The sequence below is a fragment of the Bufo gargarizans genome, chromosome 6 (genome assembly GCF_014858855.1).
Source record: "Bufo gargarizans isolate SCDJY-AF-19 chromosome 6, ASM1485885v1, whole genome shotgun sequence".
Lineage (NCBI taxonomy): Eukaryota > Metazoa > Chordata > Amphibia > Anura > Bufonidae > Bufo > Bufo gargarizans.
In genome coordinates, this window is record NC_058085.1 from 345,255,451 (window position 1) to 345,276,783 (window position 21,333).

A 21,333-nucleotide genomic window follows, 5' to 3' on the forward strand; every position below is an offset into this window, starting at 1 on the left:
CAATGTACCCCTGTCTAATGCAGCAGCAGGCCTAGTTGGGTGTAGTTAGACATCCCAGACACTAGAGGGAGATAGGGAGCCCCTAGTATAAATGTCCAGGCCCAGACAGGGAGAGTTAGTGCAGAGCCAGGAGTCTGAGAAGACACAGGTTAAGAAGCCTGCTCCTGACATGCAGCTGGATAGCCCTGGCTGCTAGTGATGTCCAGGAGGCTGTTGAGAAGCTCCAGCCTGCCTGAGAACAAGAGAGCCTAAGTTAGCTCTGAAGAGGATACCCCAGTTGCAGGATTCAACCTCCTGGGAGAAACCGACAGTTATCCACCTGATAGGAGGAGGCGACCCAGGGTAAGCCAAGTGCCCCTGATAGGCAGAGGAACTTAGGAACCATAGCAAGTAGTATAATACCTGAGGAAGAAAGTAACCAAGAATATAAGCCACCCTTTTAGGCATCCGGGCCTTGGGAGATATAAAGCCAGAGCAGGAGTTCTAGAAAGGACACTGTACATTGATTCTGAGGAAAAGTACAACCTGCTGCTGAGTGCTTGTGGAATTTACCCTCAGTGTAACTTGCATGACTATTGCCTGCCATACTTGTGAATAAGCCCCTTTTTTTTGTGGAACTGTAATACAGAGACTATACTACTCCCTGCTGTACAAAGTTGGATTGTCCAGTAAAGTTTCCGTTTGGTTCACTGCATACTTGTGTACTTTCATCTTTCCAACCATCAACCGGCGTGCCACCGGCCAAAGGCACTGGCGTCACGAATACCACAGGGACCTTGCCCCAGGCACATAAAATACCTGTAACATCCAGGGCACCTCAACTACCATCAGGCCTGGTCCCTATCTACAGAGCGTGCCCCAGAGGAACTGTGTCTACCTCTCCTTCACTGCCACGCGCCTGCCCAGGGTTCTTCAAATATAGTGAGTACCCTCGATTGCCCATAACTGTGACCTCACTTCGTCATACCCTGCAGGTCTGGCGTGTTGCACCTCCATGTGCTGCTCTTCCAGCCGGAAGTTCTTCCAGTTGGCCCCACCTGTACGCGAGGCCCCAGCTCTGCAGCCTACTATGCCGCGTTCTCCCAGAGTGTTTGGGGGCGGGGACTGTACTCTCAGAGCGCGAAACTTCACGCCCATATATTCGGCCCACTGAGCTCCGCTCCCAACCTACTTAACCCCTTTCTTGCCTCAGTGCTTCTGTGGCTGGGGGAAAAATAATTACCTAATACTATTAAAAGGGTTAATGGGATTGGGGCTGCATGTAATTCCCACAGCTATTATTATTTTTATCAACCCTTGGAGCTCCGCTCCTATTTTGGGCTTAGTTTCCATCGCCTTATAGCAGTGTGTGACCAGCTTGTTATCTTCGTGCTTGTAGTGCCCTACCTTCAGACTTACACTGTGTCCTCTCTACAGCTACAGCAGAGCCAGTGGCACAATGTATAGGCGGCGTGCTACCGCTAGCTACTTACGAATAGGATACTGTACATCCTGTAGCATTACCCCCTTCCATAGGCGGAGTAATTGCACTTCCACTGGATAATGTACAGCCTGTAGCATTACCCTCCTTTCTTAGGCGGAGTATTTGCACAACCACTGGATCCTATTCATTCTGTATCATTGCTCTTTTTTCATAGGCAGGGTATTTGCAAACGGGACCCTATACATCCGGTAGTGAAGCCTCATCATAGGCGGGGTATTTACTTCACCGCTGGATACTGTACAGCCTGTCACATTACTCTCCTTTTATAGACAGAGTACTAGAAATATCATTGGATACTGTGCCTCCTGTACCATTACCCTCCTTCCTAGGCGGAGTATTGGCACTACCATTGGATAATATATTCCCGGTAGCATTGCCCTCCTTCCATAGTGGGTGTATTTACACTTCCACTGGATACTGTACATTCTGTGATGTTATCCTCATTCCATGGAGTAATTGCGCTACCACTGGATCCTATACAGACTGTAGCATTACTCTCCTTCCTTAGGCGGAGCAATTGCACTTCCACCAGAGACTTTATATTCTGTTGCATTACCCCTTCTGCAGGCGGAGTAATTGCACTAATCTTGGTTATCTTCTGTCTGGTTGGATTTCCACCTGCTATAGGTGGACTAATTGCACCACAATCGCATACTGTAGATCCGGTTGCATTACCCTCCTTCTATTGACGGAGTAGTTGCACAACCAGTAGTGCCTGCTCTACAAGTGGACCCTGTACATCTGTCGCGTTTCCCTCTTTCCACCAGCGGAGTAACCCCACTATCCACTGGAAACTGTTTATCCTGTTACATTATCGGCCTATTTTAGGTAGAGATGGGCACCACACCTGCATACTGCAAGATCCTGTAGCATTACCCTCCTTCCATCAGCGGGATAGTTCCACAACCAGTGGTACTTGTTCTACCAGTGGATACTGTACATCTTGTCGGGCTCCCCTCTTTCCATAGGCGGAGTATTCCCATTACCTCTGGAATCTTTTGCCCTATTGCATTATCCCCTTGTCGCATACCATCCCATTCCAAGTGTGGTCTCCTTGCTAGACACAGACAATCGCCTTACCCCCGTCATAGGAAGTATTTTGGCAGTACCACGGGAAACTCTGACTACTTTCACACTATACTTTTCCTCAGGTAGTCGTTGTACGGATTGGGATAGGGCGCCAACGTGATAGACTCTGTCTTTCCAGGGTGTTGACCTGCCTCTCCTCGTGCTTTGAGACCCCATGCGGAGCATTCTAATTTTGTTACTTTTCCTTGGTGCGCTCGGCATCCACATTTCTTCAGTAGATGGAATGTCTGCACAGGTTGCCAGTTTTCTTCCTTCCCCGGTGCAGTATTGCGCTACCAACAGTTCATGTTGGCTACTGCTGTTTGACCTTATTTTCAGATGGAGTCTCCCCTCTGGAGAGGCCATGGGTGCTGGTATGGCCTCCCCCTATGAGGCAGTCTATTGCGCTGGCCGTAGATTTTTGGGCTACTCCTATTCCGTGGCTACCACTGTGTGACCCCTTACCAGGGGGAGTTTTTTGCTTTCTTCCTTCAAATGCCAACAGTCGCCGATGTAGCTGGCCAGCAAAGACCTGTCCTAGGTTGCTAACATAGCTTATATGTTTACACAGCTAGACCTGCCAATAACCTTAATACAGTTCCTATGTTTGTGTTCTGGTAATGTGAACAGTGCTGGAAGGTGTGTTGTCCCACTTCAGGTATCTCAGATATGTGAGACAGATAAAATCCAGAGAGTGGCAGTAGTCTCAGCAAAGCATAGTTTGCTGAGACATTTTTGTATACATTTTCTGGGCTGGATTTTACTTAGACTGGTGGCTAGGCTTGGTAAAGGGAGTTCCCAGTCCACACCCTTCCAGTATGGGTTTTTCTTTCTACCTGAGGTGATCGCAGGTGAGGCCTGCTGTAATCAGGCTTGCATAAAGCGCCTCAGAGTAGGTCAGTCTGAGGAGGGAGAGCGAGACTGTTTTGTGAAGGGGAGGCTCTATATGTGGTCTCAGTCAGGAGGACTGAGGGGTCACAAGGCTTTGAATAGCCTGAGGTTTGGAGGACCTAGCGACACCTAGAGAATGAGGGTTGCATGCCCAGCGTCTGGAGGACTACTGGGCCACACTCCCCCAAAAGGTACTGGAGTTGCCACAGCCTTGAGGCTGCAGTATTGATGTTGGCTGAGGTAAGCTGCATATGTTGTCCATGTGTGAACTGAGCTCTATGAGTGAGGTAGGGACGTTTTATGTTTAGGTAGCGCCTAGACGGGCAGGAGTTTATTTGTGTTTTAAGTGTTGGCGGTGCGGGAACCTCACCCCACCCAGTGATGTATAACTGGACTATCTTTTATGAGAAGAGTGTCAAAATAAATGCAGTTTGGACATGAAAATCGGTTGTCTGGTGAGATATCTGTGAGAGTGACTCCCTGAAAAGATACGATCCCTTACAGTGTGTTAAAGACAAAACCAGAGTTATTTACAGTGACTTAATGTTTAGATGTCATGTAATAGTTTTATTTTGTGTCCAAAAATTAATATGCCTTTAAGATTCATTATATAATGTAAGGTAAGCTCAATTGACACAGCAGAAACACAGAAAGCATAGAGTTAAACTGTTGTTGCTGGGCAGGAGTCTTGACCAATCACAGCCAGCTTCACACAGAGCAAGAGTTTTGACCAATCACAGCCAGCCTCACACACCGCCTGTGTGGGAAATTCTCCTAGCAGGAGCTGCTAGAATCATTACACCAGAGGAGAGAAGCTGAACAGACATTCACTCCACTAAGAGCTGTGTTTTATGGAAGCAGAGATGCCAAAATAGGTATTTAAAATAGTTATATAATGTTCCTACTGTTAATATAGTGATTAGAACTGTATACTGAACCAGTTATATGTGTGTTTACTTACAGGTTCCACCAATTGAAAACTACAAAGTTCACAATTGCAACCATTCAAATTTCATATTGCAATCCAAATTGCATACAACCATACCAGATCATACTCAACCTAATCTGCAAATAGTTACTGCTAACTGCATACGGCAAATTGCAACCAAATTCAGCAAGTAGAACTATTAGTTAGACCTCAGATATACCTCTCAGGGAGATCATAAAGTGCTTAAGTAACTTAAAGTAAGAGTACAGATACTCAATATATCCACCATTTTATGTTGAATGACAAGATTGAACAGTTGAACCACCATCTTATGCATACCGCCATTTTGTGATATCTTTTCAACATGTGTTATGTATATTAACTATCTGCTGCAGAGGCAGCAGTGTTATGTATGAAGAAAAGTTAATACAAAGTTATTTCAAGCATTTCCATAAAACGGTGCTAGAGGAATTACATAGTAATAGACAGTCTGGTTAGACTAAAAAGTCAGAGATATCAAAATTCTTCTAATGCCACAGCGCAAAAGACACTTCATAGTGCTGCGCCTGCCATAGCCGGTTCTGGCTTACATGACGCATTGTCAGTGGGCTTGGCAGCAGAGGTTCTTGCCGTATCCGCTTCCTCCATGTGGGGTATAGACCCTGGCATTTCGTGAGGTTTTCTGCAACACATTTACTAAGCATGGTATTTATGGTGTTCCTGAGGCGGTGGCTGACAGGTTCTCTTATTCCTTATGGCGTAGTCAAATGCCCATACCAAGCCATGCTATAGGTGATGGGTTTGCTCACTTCTGGTAGGCACTAGTGCGGTTTTATGTACCTGGTATAACCTACTAATTTCTGTAGCGCTGGTTTAGCGCCTTGTTCATTTCACATATCGTGCATTGCCTCTACTACATGCTACGGTGACAGCATCAGCGTTCCCTCCTTGTGGAAATTTGGGTATGCGCTTATCCAGTTTGCCTCTGTAAGTTGTTTGCACTGCTTGCCTCACTGAGTACAGTGGTCGTACTGTCCTTGTTGTCACCACTTACACTAGTTCTCTACTGAACCATATCGGCCTCTTCTACTTCTCCCCTTCTGCAAGGCGAGTAGTTGCCCTTCCCCAGATACTGTTTCTGCTTGCTTGGCCAGTTTCCATAGCCGTTGGGTTCTTGTAGGCCCCCTTTATGCTGTGGAGTATCTGCGCAGGTAGTATGGTTCCATTACCAATTTTTTTTAATGGGACTTTGTGGCATTCGACGTCCGCACTCCCTTCCTGGTGCAGTATTTATGCCATATCTGTGTCACGAGTTGGAAGTCCCAGGAGAGACCTCCGTGTTGTCAAGCAATAAACAAACGAAACTCAGGTACAGACACACAAGAGTTATTGCACAAACAGAATCCAAGGAGGGAAACACAGGGAAATAGAGAGCTCTATGTACCGTCCGCACAGTGGGAGGAAAACCCCCACTGTCTAGTAATACTCCAGAGGGGCGTGACTAAGCAACTCCTGGTATTCACTAGGGCCCCAGATGGTAGGGTTAGGCTTTGCCGCAGGGAGTTGCCAGGGTCCACTCTGGAGCATGAACTAGACAGTGACAACAGGAGCAAACGGACAACAGGTACCAGAAGGTACCAACGGTACATAGGCAAACATAACAACAGGCAAATACAAGCAGGCAACTAAAAACACAAGCAGAAGTTCATAGCAAGGAAACAGGAGTGACAATGAGCAGAGAAGGACTAGCTCCACCAGTAGTAAACTGCATGGCCTTGCCCATGGCACTCTGCTGCAAAAAAAGGTGCAGCAAGGGCTTGCTGAACAGAGACATGAATACAAACTTGGTGACTAAAACATAACTGGCAGAACAGATAACAAAACACAGGAAAGAGGACGGGAATGAACAAGTAGGAAACCCACAGAGGACAGACAGACACGGATCCCATGGGTCAGCAGCATGGGAGAGTGAGTACAAACTAGGAGCAGGACAAGACAACACACACCAGGAGAGCTGACCCAGAACTGAGGAAACCTCAGCCTTATATACAGGTTCCATGGGTGCAGCAGAGAGGCCACACCCATGGAGCAGACAGAGGATTAACTCCTAATAGGCACACAGGGGAGTTAACCCATAAAGAACCACAAACACACAGGAACTGGAGCTGCAGCGAGAGCATAGACAGAAGGTCACAGCCAGAGGTAACGACTGTGACACTCCCACCCCTCAAAGCCCCCCCCCCTCTCCTTCCAAACAGAAAGGGGAAGAAGCGAGGCAACAACCCAAACAGACCCAGGTTAGGGAACGGAAACCAGAGAGGTGACGAGGTACATGAGCAGGAACACACACAACGACCGCAACCAGCCCAACCTCTGAAAACCAGCCTACACGGAGGGTCCGCAGCCAGTACGCCAGGGGAAGATAGCCAGCCAACACGGAATACACGTCAAGTGAACCGCACCAAGAAGTTACCTCCCCCTCCACTCTCCCTCCGGAGAATGACATGTCTGCCAGGAACTGATTGGCCCGACATGCAGACACCCCCTTCCGGAGGAGTGGGACCAGGAACGGGAACCAGACTGGAAGACGAAGAAAATCGGAATCAAAGGGGTACAGAGGTACACAAGCATAACACATCAGACGACCGCAGCCAGCACGCAGCCCCTAGCAACAGCCTACACGAAAAACGCAATAGGAGTGGCAATGAGCAGAGAAGGACTAGCTCCACCAGTGGTATACTGCGTGGCCTTGCCCATAGCACTCTGCACGCCAAGGGGAATGCCGCCAGCCTGCACTGGCCACAAAAGTCACGGCTGAACTGCACTGTGCTAACACCTCCCCCTCCACTCTCCCTCCGGAGAATGGCATGTCTGCCAAGAACTGATTGGTCAAATCATGCTGACACCCCCTTCCGGAGGAACATATAAATACACAAAAGGTGACTCAAACATAACTGGCAGAACAGATAACAAAACACAGGAAAGAGGACGGGAATGAACAAGTAGGAAACCCACATAGGACGGACAGACAGACAGATACGGATCCCATGGGTCAGCAGCATGGGAGAGTGAGTACAAACTAGGAGCAGGACAAGACAACACACACCAGGAGAACTGACCCAGAACTGAGGAAACCTCAGCCTTATATACAGGTTCCATGGGTGCAGCAGAGAGGCCACACCCATGGAGCAGACAGAGGATTAACTCCTAATAGGCACACAGGGGAGTTAACCCATAAAGAACCACAAACACACAGGAACGGAGCTGCAGCGAGAGCATAGACAGAAGGTCACAGCCAGAGGTAACGACTGTGACAATCTGGTTCCGGTCTGACCGTTTTGTACATTCCTCTCATAGCCTCATTCTCTTCTTCTTTAGGCGGAGTTGGACCGCAGTGGCGGTTGATAATGTCTGATGAGTTTACGCAACTTTTATGTTTTCCGACATGTACGTTGTTTCTATCTGTTCCCTTGGACTGGGTACTTTTTCTTTAGCTTCCGATTAGGTCTGCTAGTTTAGGCAGCCTTGTATAAGTATCAGATGGCTTCTCTATTCTCTTGTTATGGAGCTTAAGTTCCTCTTCTCCATGTCTCTGCTTACCACATTGTCATTCTCCTTAAGGAACATTCTTATTAGACAAACCCCTTGGCCATAGGTCTGAAGAGGATGTTTTTTTGATCCCGGTGGACACTCTTTTCCTACCAGGTTACTTCCCAATTTATTTGCGTTTTACTGCCATGTTCCCATTGTGTCTCTTCTCTACCTCGATATTCTTTTCTTATGGGCCATGGTCATGCCTAACATCCAGATTCTCTAGCCCTGATTTGTTAATGGTTCTGCTGGAGTGCCTATTCTCCTTTGACAGCCTGGTATGGAGTTGCGGGTTGTCACCTTCTGACACGTCTACTTCTTCCCCAATGGGGGGACAAGATTTGTCACATCCACAGTTCTCTGCCCCTTGGTATCCAGATACCATTTTCAGTTTGTTTTCTTCTCATGCCATGTCGTGACTGTTGATCACTTTTCCTGGGGTGTTGGTCCTTGGGTATCACCTTCCTTAGAAGTCTTCTGGGCCCAGGCTATTTTTCTCTCTCTGGTATATTCCATAGTTGCTCTGTTTGCTCTGGTGCCTGACTTGTTTTCATTCTTGTCCATCTTGTGGATATTCGGTGTGCTCTTTACTTCTTCTAAAGTCTCCTAAGCTGTGGCTTATGTCCCCGGGGCTGTTCTTTTTCTGCCCAGCTGGGCGTCTGGGTATTCAGACGCTTTCTGGCTGGCCTTACTGGGAATGGCTCTTCCTGTCCTTTTTTGAGGGGTCCAGGTGTGTCCTCCCCGCTGCAATTGTGTGCGGGGCCTTATGAAAGGCCTTGGATTCATTCTGTTCTTGTTCCGTCCCCATGGTACTTCTCTTTAACGTCCCATGGTCTTCTGTGTCCCCCAATGATACGAGCGAGAAAGTCAGATTTTGTCTTACCTGTAAAATCCTTTTCTCGCTGTGAGAAAAGGATTTTACAGGTAAGACAAAAATCCTAATTTTCAACTACCAGTGCAGCCATGAAACCTGTAACATCTGTGAACACTGCATCCTGTGTAGCAACAGCCAATCCATTGCATGGTAACAACTGTCCTGATCTGTTTGCATTTTAATTCTTCAGTAAAGAACTGTTCTGCTGCACCCCTAGTACACTGCAAAGTGTTGGCATCATGACAACTGGGACCCAGCCTTGCACCTCAAAACGTGCAACACCAAGGGAGGAGAACTCTAGAACCAAAGAGTGCCACGAGGGGAAGAAAGGTGCACCCTTCCACATCACTGCATGAGTCCAGGAAACATAAGAACCGTTAGTACTACTACAACTCCCATCCGGCCATCCTCACTCAAGCATGCTGCACTCCATCACATTGTGCAAAACAAGTGTCAGTCACAAAGTCCCATAAAAGTAATAGTCATGGTGTGCCTATACCAGTGTCATCTACAGTTTCGCCCATAACAGTGACAGCCATAGTGTTTCCTTTAATGTTCCAGCTATACTGCCCCCTTTAAAGTGTAAACTACAGCATCTCTTCCTATTGTCGGCAGTAGGAAGAATCTCCAGCTGCCATAAAAAAAAATCTAATAATTAGGTTAATCTTGAAGGCAAATTGGAAGTCTGAAAGCTCTGTCCTTTGTTCAAGAGTCTCCTGAACTTGGCAGGAGTGTGGGCATGTGTGTCATGGTACTGCAATATTAGCAAACAATGGACTATGCCAACTTGAAGGTCATGAAGTCCTCCAACATGACGCCAGTTTGAGCAAATTGGTGCATGTCCAGTAGATGCCAACAGCCTCACCTGGAATGTCTTTGATTTAGTAGCTAGGAATGCGCTGATTGGTATCAAAAGAATCATCACTCCAAGTCCTGCCAGGACTGGCGGTCCCAGCTCTAACCAGAGGAATACCACAGAAACCACGATCTGCAGAGGTGCGGACCAAAGGAGATGAACGGAAATCAGTCAGCTCCATGAATTCCTGTGCATCTGCAGACATCAGGTTCACGGTTTCTCCTACTGTTGACTCCTTCCGGATGGCATTTGAGACAGTCAGAGCCTAGAGGGATACAAAAGACCATGGGTCAATGACAGATCTATTCTTCTGTTTTAAGAGGCGCCATAGTTTTTTAATCCTGATCTTCCTAATTTAGCAACAGACACAATTGTTGCCTGTAGGGAAACCCTGAAGTTATATTGCAATAGCCTTACAAGCCCATGTAGACCTTCTAGACTATTCATTATGTATACTCACTTTTTTATACACAGCAGCGGTTAGTGTTGTGCGGATTCTCATTCCCAAGACGTAGCAGTCTAGCAAATATTGCTGCAGGCAGAGTGACTGGATTGAACCTGTTACCAGCAGCAAGGTCGCATAAAGAAATCCCTTCCACAGATACTCCTCAGGGTTGGATGTGAATGAGACCATCGCTCTGCAAATCAGCAACAGGACACATTACAATACATTAAAATACCTGTAACATTAAGTAGCATTTGCCCTGAAAAAAAAAAACTGAGATGGAGCTTAAAGCTTCTGGACCTCAAAGCAAAATCACTAACAGGCTGGTATTCTGCTCAGACTGTCGGTATCGGGTTGCTGTTTTCTTTAACCGGCACATTGACTTGACTGTATTTCCTCCTCACTGCTTTGGAGTCCTGCTCTGACTCCACATATGGCTAGCTTAGGAGTCCGTTTTCTGTGTCCATATATCTGTAAGCCTGTATACCGGGGTGGGCTCCCCAGGACACAGCAAAGTCACGAACGAGGAAAGCAACTCCAACACCAGCTTTTACAAAACAGAATTTTTACTGAAACGTGATAATGAACACAGCCCCAAATGCTGGGAAACATAAAATAAATGTGCATACACTCAGCCCGAAGGCTGAGACCCCTGTGCTGCACAGCACGGCACCCTCTGATGGATGCCGGAAGAAATTTACAGGTAATTTACCTACTGGCAGGCACAACTAAAACTGCCTTGCCATACCTATTATTACCATGAAGCAAACACAAACAATTGTTTGGGTGCTTAGTACGGGCCAGCCTGCGGTGCAGCTGTCACAAGTAATGGGGAGGGGAAAACACCAGTTAACACACAGAAAGAAATAGACAGGAGTCTAAGCCTCAAAGCTAAGGGAGAGAGATGGTGACCTCCTAGGAATCCCTAAACCTCTCTCTGACTCCTGCCAATATGAGTAGACCCTGAAGGTGGAAATACTTATACACCGGAACCTTAGCCCTGGAGCATCTGGAAATCCCTAGGAGGGGTGGCAGGGAATGAGACTACTGGTTCCTTCCCCGATGATGGAACCAGCGTCTCCCTGAGGCCTAGAAAACCACAAACACAAGCAAACAACAAAATGCTAAACAAAATGCACTTAGCTTAAAGAAGAATGGAGGAGCATGAGATCCAAACCAGCTCAACCAACTCCAGCAGGAAATATCAACTGCATGGTAAGCAGTGTGAGTCAGAACTAAATAGAGCTTCAGTAATGACCACAAGCTGCACCTGACAAGAGGTGTGGTCATTACTAAACAAGCACACTGCAAGGAAAAAACAGAGAGATTGTCAGATATCCTCACGTGCCGCCAGTTTCTCAGATCTTATCACCTCTGTTATGGGAGGGACCAGTGACAGTACCCAACCCCCTTTTACGGGTGACCTCCAGACACCCAGGGTCGACTTTATCAGGATGCGCCCTGTGAAAGGCTTTGACAAGGCGATTGGCATTAACGTCAGTCGCAAGAACCCACATTCTTTCCTCTGGACCATAACCTTTCCAGTGCACGAGATACTGAAGAGATCGACTGAGAATTTGTGAGTTTACTACCCTGGCAATCTGAAATTCAAGATTACCATCCACCAAGACAGGAGCAGGAGGATAAGGAGGACAGTTCAGCAGGTGCAACATATCTTTTCAGTAATGATTTGTGAAAAACATATGAAGTTTTAAAGCCTGTGGAAGTTCAAGGCGAAAAGAAACTGGATTAATAATGACAGATCTTATATGGCCCAATAAACCTTGGCCCCAACTTCCAAGAAGGTACTGTCACTGCCAGACATCTGAGAAGCTCTGACAGACGTTCTTCAGAACCTCCTGCTTGAGGTTCTTTTGTTTTGCTTTCGTTTTGTCATCTAGTTTCCCTCTCTCAGCTGTCATCTAGTTGCACTGATTGCATCCCTTTAAATCCCCTCCCATAATGCATCACTTTGCGGTTTATACAACTTCCTGGAGTGTGTACATGCTGGATGCTACAACTGAGGCTTCTACAGATAAGTCTGTTCATTGATTTGTGTTTTCCTGTTTGCTTGATCCTAGGTGACCCTGACTCCCTCCGCATTAAGTGTAGGGAGCCGGTGGTCGTGTCCCCTCACTATTATAGGGTGTTCAGGTGTCATACAGTCGAGGCACGAGGGCATGCAATTTTCTATCATAGAGATCTTTGCATGGGCTGAGAAGACAGGGAGAGTTTCAGGGCTTAAATAGGGGTCACCCTTTTGTTCCTTAGTTTCGGATCAAGCCAGTCGGATCCTTATTTGTAACTTCTTGTTTTCTGTTACACCATCCGTGACATTATAAACCGCCAAAACCGTCTCAAGCATGGATCCGGTTTCACTTTTGACTGAACACATGCAGGGTCTTTCATTGGAGGTAGCAGATCTCCGTAAAACTGTATCTCAGTTTCAGGTGACCGGTTCAGCTTGCGTTCATGGAGTTTGTTCTGAGCCTAAGATCTCGCTTCCGGATACTTTCTCCGGGGGTAGTGAGAATTTTGTTCGTTTTAGAGAGGTTTGCAAACTCCATTTTCGCCTACTTCCCTATTCCTCTGGTGATGAGGAGCGGAGGGTGGGGATCATCATCTCGCTGCTCAGGGATAACGCTCAGTCTTGGGCCTTTTCGCTGCCGTTGGGGGCACGGCCCCTCTGTTCAGTGGATGATTTTTTTTTAGCCCTGGGTCAGATATATGATGATCCGGATCGTATTGCTCTGGCAGAGTCTAGACTACGTCTTTTATGCCAGGGTAAACAGTCCGCAGAGATATACTGTTCAGAATTTCGGAGATGGGCAGCTGATACTGGTTGGAATGATGCTGCACTCCGAAGTCAATTTTGCCATGGTCTTTCAGAGGGATTGAAAGATGCATTTGCCTTTCATGAGAGACCTACCTCCTTGGACTCTGCCATGTCTCGGGCCGTTCGTATTGACAGGCGTCTTAGAGAGAGAGGAGAGATCACTCCTTCCTGTCATACTCAGTCCAAGGACAGTGCGGCGGTCTCATTCAGTGCGCAGGGGTCTCAATCTTTCTCAATCCCCTCTGAGCAGGAGCCCATGCAGCTGGGTTTGCTTGCCTCTGACAATAGAGGATTCAGCTCTCAGAGGAGGGTTTGTTTCTGTTATGGAGGTATAAATCATTTGGCAAATATTTGTCCCTCTAGGAGATTCAGGCAGTTTTTTGAGAGTAATAAGGAAACAAAAAAAAAAATCCTCTAAAAACGTTCTATCTGTTACCAATGGCAAGGTTGATGCGAAAATTGAAGGTTTTCCGTTTGCTTGTAGTTCCCGTTTTGTCCTACCTGCCAGGGTGGCGCTAGAGAGCAAGAATATTTTTTGTGAGATTTTTGTAGATAGTGGAGCAGCTGTCAATCTCATTGATAATCAATTTGCTATAACACATGGTTTCCAGGTAGGCACTTTGGGAAAGGATATACCTGTTTTTGCTATTGATTCCGCTCCACTTTCTCAGAAATCGTTAAAGGGCATAGTTCACAATATCCGTTTGATTGTGAATTATACTCATGTTAAGGATGTGTCATGTTTCGTCCTAAGCGGGTTGCCTACTCCTCTAGTGTTGGGGCTACCCTGGCTCACTAAACATAACTCCACCATTGATTGGCAAGCGAGGCAAATAAATGGTTGGAGTGACTTTTGCAGAGAGAATTGCCTCATGACATCTGTTTCAGAGGTTTCTATTAAGACTGTTCCATCTTTTCTCTCAGAATTTTCGTATGTGTTTTCTGAGAGTGGTGTTCAGGAGTTGCCCCCTCACAGGGAGTACGACTGCCCTTTTAATCTCATCCCAGGCGCCAAGCTGCCTAAATCTCGTTTATACAATCTCTCCCAACCTGAAAGGGTCGCTATGCGTGCTTATATCTCTGAGAGCCTGAGAAAGGGACACATACGACCTTCGAAGTCACCTGTTGCCGCTGGTTTTTTCTTTGTTAAGAAAAAAGATGGTTCTTTAAGACCATGTCTGGATTTCAGGGAGCTGAACAGTATCACAATTCGTGACCCTTATCCGCTTCCTCTGATCCCAGACCTGTTTAACCAGGTTGTTGGGGCTAAAGTTTTTTCCAAGTTGGATCTAAGAGGGGCATACAACCTGGTCAGGGTCAGAGAAGGAGACGAATGGAAGACGGCCTTCAATACCCCTGAGGGCCATTTTGAGAATTTGGTTATGCCTTTTGGTTTGATGAATGCTCCAGCCGTCTTTCAGCATTTTGTGAACAGCATTTTTTATCATTTAATGGGGAAATTTGTACTAGTGTATCTAGATGACATTTTGATTTTTTGTCCTGATTTCAAAACTCATAAGGACCACCTACGTCGGGTCTTGCTCATCCTTCGGGAGAATAAATTGTACGCTAAACTGGAAAAATGTGTGTTTGCGGTTCCAGAAATTCAATTTCTGGGGTTTCTTCTCTCCGCTTCTGGTTTTCACATGGACCACGAGAAGGTCCGCGCTGTGCTTGAGTGGGAGCTTCCTGAGAATCAGAAGGCGCTGATTCATTTTTTGGGTTTTGCCAATTATTACAGGAAGTTTATTTTGAATTATTCCTCTGTTGTTAAACCACTCACTGATATGACTAGAAAGGGGGTAAATTATTCCTCCTTGTCGGTAGAGGCGCGTAAGGCCTTTTCTAGTATCAAGGAGAGTTTTGATTCCGCTCCCATCTTGGTACAACCTGATATCTCTCTGTCCTTCATAGTTGAGGTGGACGCTTCTGAGGTGGGTGTGGGTGCGGTCTTGTCTCAGGGTCCCTCGCCTGCCAAATGGCGACCGTGTGCCTTTTTCTCGAAGAAACTCTCCTCCGCAGAGAGAAATTACGATGTGGGAGATAGGGAGTTGTTGGCCATCAAGTTAGCTTTTGAGGAATGGCGCCATTGGCTAGAGAGAGCCATTACTATTACCGTGTTTACCGACCATAAGAATCTGGCCTACTTAGAGTCAGCCAAGCGTCTGAACCCGAGACAGGCCAGGTGGTCTTTGTTCTTTTCAAGGTTTAATTTTGTTGTCACGTTCCGCCCTGGGGTTAAGAATGTGAAGGCGGATGCCCTGTCACGTTGTTTTCTGGGAGGTGGGGATTTTGAAGACCCGGGTCCCATTTTGTCTGAAGGTGTGGTGGTCTCTGCTCTTTATCCTGAATTGGAGGCAGAGGTTCAGGCAGCCCAGGCAGAGGCTCCTGATCTTTGTCCTCCTGGAAGGTTGTTTGTGCCTCTCGCTTTAAGACACAAGGTTTTTAAGGAGCACCACGATACTGTCCTTGCTGGGCACCCGGGGGGTAGAGCCACAGTGGATCTCAAAAAGATTTAGGATAATCTAAAGAGCATGAGTGAGAGATATAAGTGTTAGTGTTGAGCGCGAATATTCGAATATCGATTTTTTTTCCGCTAATATCGGCACTTCGCTAATTCGCGAATATTTCGAATATAGTGATATAAATTCGATATTTCGAATATTCGTGTTTTTTTTTATTTTTATTGTTATATTTTTTCTTTCCCACTTTCCTAAAGTTGTTCTTACCTGTCCTTTCGAATTTCGATTTTAACTTAAAGGCTACTCTCCTATTGAAATAGCAATGCGATTAATTCAAGTTATAATAATCAAATTTCGATTTTAACTTAGCACTGCTATATTCCATAGTCGTTAATTCTAGCCTAATATGGAATATAGCAGTGCTAAGTTAAAATCGAAATTCGATTATTATAACTTGAATTAATCGAATTGCGATTTCAACTTGGACCTGGTTTACTATGGTTGGCTTGGTAGAATTAGCGAATATGACGAATGTATTCGTCATATTCCACAAAACGAATATAACGAATGTATTCGTCATATTCCACAAAACGAAGATAACGAAGTATTCTGCATCTTCGTTTTAGCTACCTATTTATCAACTTCGCTAATTCTAGCAATCATATAGGAAAGTTTACTATAGAGACAGCTAAGTTTAATTCGCTATGCGATTATATTACTTAGCTTTTTTTTAATAAATAGAATAATTATAATAATTATCAGGTATTATAATTATTCTATATTTTTTTTTTAAAGCAGTCATATAATCGCATAGCGAATTAAACTTAGCTGTCTCTATAGTAAACTTTCCTATATGATTGCTAGAATTAGCGAAGTTCTTTGCCTCCTCCTCCGATTGTGGTTGATGGTAATCTTGAATTTCAGGTCTCAAGGATTGTGGATTCTCGTGTTTTCCGCGGTTCTCTCCAGTACCTCGTTCATTGGGAAAATTGTTCAGAATTTTCCGCCAAATAGATGACAACGAAGAGGAAAATTGTTCCTCTTCCGATATACCAGAAGTCTCGGTACCAGAAAATGTGCCAAACTGCGGATGGAACCCATATGCTCCAAAAACGGCGTCTTATCAGTGGATTCCTGTCTACTAGGGATGAGCGAACTCGAACTGTATAGTTCGGGTTCGTACCGAATTTTGGGGTGTCCGTGACACGGACCCGAACCCGGACATTTTCGTAAAAGTCCGGGTTCGGGTTCGGTGTTCGTCGCTTTCTTCGCGCTTTTGTGACGCTTTCTTGGCGCTTTTTGAAAGGCTGCAAAGCAGCCAATCAACAAGCGTCATACTACTTGCCCCAAGAGGCCATCACAGCCATGCCTACTATTGGCATGGCTGTGATTGGCCAGAGCACCATGTGACCCAGCCTCTATTTAAGCTGGAGTCACATAGCGCCGCCCGTCACTCTGCTCTGATTAGCGTAGGGAGAGGTTGCGGCTGCGACAGTAGGGCGAGATTAGGCAGATTAACTCCTCCAAAGGACTTGATTAACTGATCGATCTGCAGCTGTGGATCATTGAGCTGCTGATCCTCAATTGCTCACTGTTTTTAGGCTGCACAGACCGTTTGTCAGTCTCATTTTTCTGGGGTGATCGGCGGCCATTTTGTGTCTTGTGGTGCGCCAGCACAAGCTGCGACCAAGTGCATTTAACCCTCAATGGTGTGGTTGTTTTTTGGCTAAAGCCTACATCAGGGTGAAGCTGTCACACCAAGTGCATTTAACCAGCAATAGTCTGTTCATTTTTTGGCCATATACTAAATCAGGGGCAAGCTGCGCCTGTCACCAAGTGCATTTAACCCTCAATGGTGTGGTTGTTTTTTGGCTAAAGCCTACATCAGGGTGAAGCTGTGACACCAAGTGCATTTAACCAGCAATAGTCTGTTCATTTTTTGGCCATATACAAAATCAGGGGCAAGCTGCGCCTGTCACCAAGTGCATTTAACCCTCAATGGTGTGGTTGTTTTTTGGCTAAAGCCTACATCAGGGTGAAGCTGTCACACCAAGTGCATTTAACCAGCAATAGTCTGTTCATTTTTTGGCCATATACAAAATCAGGGGCAAGCTGCGCCTGTCACCAAGTGCATTTAACCCTCAATGGTGTGGTTGTTTTTTGGCTAAAGCCTACATCAGGGTGAAGCTGTCACACCAAGTGCATTTAACCAGCAATAGTCTGTTTATTTTTTGGCCATATCCCAGTCTAATTCTGTCACTAAATCCATACCGGTCACCCAGCGCCTAAATACTAGGCCTCAAATTTATATCCAGCTAAATCTGTCCCTAGTGCTGTAGCTGGGCGAGTTATTTAGTGTCCGTTCAAGCACATTTCTTGTTCTGGGTTGAAATACAATTCCCAATTTAGCAATTTCATAATTTAGTGGTTCCTGCTATATCAGAGCTATTTGAAATCTATCCCAAAAAGGGTATATAATATTGAAGGTGCACATTGGGTCATTCAGAATAACTTCACACACACCCGCTACTGTGTATTTCCAAGTCTAATTCTGTCACTAAACCCATACCTGTCACCCAGCGCCTAAATACTAGGCCTCAAATTTAAATCCCTCTAAATCTCTCGTTACCGCTGTACTGTTGTTGCTGGGCAAGATATTTAGTGTCCGTCAAAGCACATTTTTTGTTCTGGGTTGAAGTACAATTCCCAATTTAGCAATTTCATAATTTAGTGGTTTCTGCTATATCAGAGCTATTTGAAATCTATCCCTAAAAGGGTATATAATATTGAAGGTGCACATATGGGTCATTCAGAATAACTTCACACACACGCTTCTGTGCATTTCCAAGTCTAATTCTGTCACTAAATCCATACCGGTGACCCAGCGCCTAAATACTAGGCCTCAAATTTAAATCCCTCTAAATCTCTCGTTACCCACCGCTGTACTGTTGTTGCTGGGCAAGATATTTAGTGTCCGTCAAAGCACATTTTTTGTTCTGGGTTGAAGTACAATTCCCAATTTAGCAATTTCATAATTTAGTGGTTTCTGCTATATCAGAGCTATTTGAAATCTATCCCTAAAAGGGTATATAATATTGAAGGTGCACATAGGGTCATTCAGAATAACTTCACACACACGCTTCTGTGCATTTCCAAGTCTAATTCTGTCACTAAATCCATACCGGTGACCCAGCGCCTAAATACTAGGCCTCAAATTTAAATCCCTCTAAATCTCTCGTTACCCACCGCTGTACTGTTGTTGCTGGGCAAGATATTTAGTGTCCGTCAAAGCACATTTTTGTTCTGGGTTGAAGTACAATTCCCAATTTAGCAATTTCATAATTTAGTGGTTTCTGCTATATCAGAGCTATTTGAAATCTATCCCTAAAAGGGTATATAATATTGAAGGTGCACATAGGGTCATTCAGAATAACTTCACACACACGCTTCTGTGCATTTCCAAGTCTAATTCTGTCACTAAATCCATACCGGTGACCCAGCGCCTAAATACTAGGCCTCAAATTTAAATCCCTCTAAATCTCTCGTTACCCACCGCTGTACTGTTGTTGCTGGGCAAGATATTTAGTGTCCGTCAAAGCACATTTTTTGTTCTGGGTTGAAGTACAATTCCCAATTTAGCAATTTCATAATTTAGTGGTTTCTGCTATATCAGAGCTATTTGAAATCTATCCCTAAAAGGGTATATAATATTGAAGGTGCACATAGGGTCATTCAGAATAACTTCACACACACGCTTCTGTGCATTTCCAAGTCTAATTCTGTCACTAAATCCATACCGGTGACCCAGCGCCTAAATACTAGGCCTCAAATTTAAATCCCTCTAAATCTCTCGTTACCCACCGCTGTACTGTTGTTGCTGGGCAAGATATTTAGTGTCCGTCAAAGCACATTTTTTGTTCTGGGTTGAAGTACAATTCCCAATTTAGCAATTTCATAATTTAGTGGTTTCTGCTATATCAGAGCTATTTGAAATCTATCCCTAAAAGGGTATATAATATTGAAGGTGCACATAGGGTCATTCAGAATAACTTCACACACACGCTTCTGTGCATTTCCAAGTCTAATTCTGTCACTAAATCCATACCGGTGACCCAGCGCCTAAATACTAGGCCTCAAATTTAAATCCCTCTAAATCTCTCGTTACCCACCGCTGTACTGTTGTTGCTGGGCAAGATATTTAGTGTCCGTCAAAGCACATTTTTTGTTCTGGGTTGAAGTACAATTCCCAATTTAGCAATTTCATAATTTAGTGGTTTCTGCTATATCAGAGCTATTTGAAATCTATCCCTAAAAGGGTATATAATATTGAAGGTGCACATAGGGTCATTCAGAATAACTTCACACACACGCTTCTGTGCATTTCCAAGTCTAATTCTGTCACTAAATCCATACCGGTGACCCAGCGCCTAAATACTAGGCCTCAAATTTAAATCCCTCTAAATCTCTCGTTACCCACCGCTGTACTGTTGTTGCTGGGCAAGATATTTAGTGTCCGTCAAAGCACATTTTTTGTTCTGGGTTGAAGTACAATTCCCAATTTAGCAATTTCATAATTTAGTGGTTTCTGCTATATCAGAGCTATTTGAAATCTATCCCTAAAAGGGTATATAATATTGAAGGTGCACATAGGGTCATTCAGAATAACTTCACACACACGCTTCTGTGCATTTCCAAGTCTAATTCTGTCACTAAATCCATACCGGTGACCCAGCGCCTAAATACTAGGCCTCAAATTTAAATCCCTCTAAATCTCTCGTTACCCACCGCTGTACTGTTGTTGCTGGGCAAGATATTTAGTGTCCGTCAAAGCACATTTTTTGTTCTGGGTTGAAGTACAATTCCCAATTTAGCAATTTCATAATTTAGTGGTTTCTGCTATATCAGAGCTATTTGAAATCTATCCCTAAAAGGGTATATAATATTGAAGGTGCACATAGGGTCATTCAGAATAACTTCACACACACGCTTCTGTGCATTTCCAAGTCTAATTCTGTCACTAAATCCATACCGGTGACCCAGCGCCTAAATACTAGGCCTCAAATTTAAATCCCTCTAAATCTCTCGTTACCCACCGCTGTACTGTTGTTGCTGGGCAAGATATTTAGTGTCCGTCAAAGCACATTTTTTGTTCTGGGTTGAAGTACAATTCCCAATTTAGCAATTTCATAATTTAGTGGTTTCTGCTATATCAGAGCTATTTGAAATCTATCCCTAAAAGGGTATATAATATTGAAGGTGCACATAGGGTCATTCAGAATAACTTCACACACACGCTTCTGTGCATTTCCAAGTCTAATTCTGTCACTAAATCCATACCGGTGACCCAGCGCCTAAATACTAGGCCTCAAATTTAAATCCCTCTAAATCTCTCGTTACCCACCGCTGTACTGTTGTTGCTGGGCAAGATATTTAGTGTCCGTCAAAGCACATTTTTTGTTCTGGGTTGAAGTACAATTCCCAATTTAGCAATTTCATAATTTAGTGGTTTCTGCTATATCAGAGCTATTTGAAATCTATCCCTAAAAGGGTATATAATATTGAAGGTGCACATAGGGTCATTCAGAATAACTTCACACACACGCTTCTGTGCATTTCCAAGTCTAATTCTGTCACTAAATCCATACCGGTGACCCAGCGCCTAAATACTAGGCCTCAAATTTAAATCCCTCTAAATCTCTCGTTACCCACCGCTGTACTGTTGTTGCTGGGCAAGATATTTAGTGTCCGTCAAAGCACATTTTTTGTTCTGGGTTGAAGTACAATTCCCAATTTAGCAATTTCATAATTTAGTGGTTTCTGCTATATCAGAGCTATTTGAAATCTATCCCTAAAAGGGTATATAATATTGAAGGTGCACATAGGGTCATTCAGAATAACT

At 44.8% G+C, this 21,333-nt stretch overlaps 1 pseudogene; it reads right to left on the bottom strand.

Moving 5' to 3' along the window:
• The window catches only part of LOC122941136, a 193,936-nt pseudogene that overhangs the window by 97,058 nt on the left and 75,545 nt on the right, over positions 1 to 21,333 (bottom strand).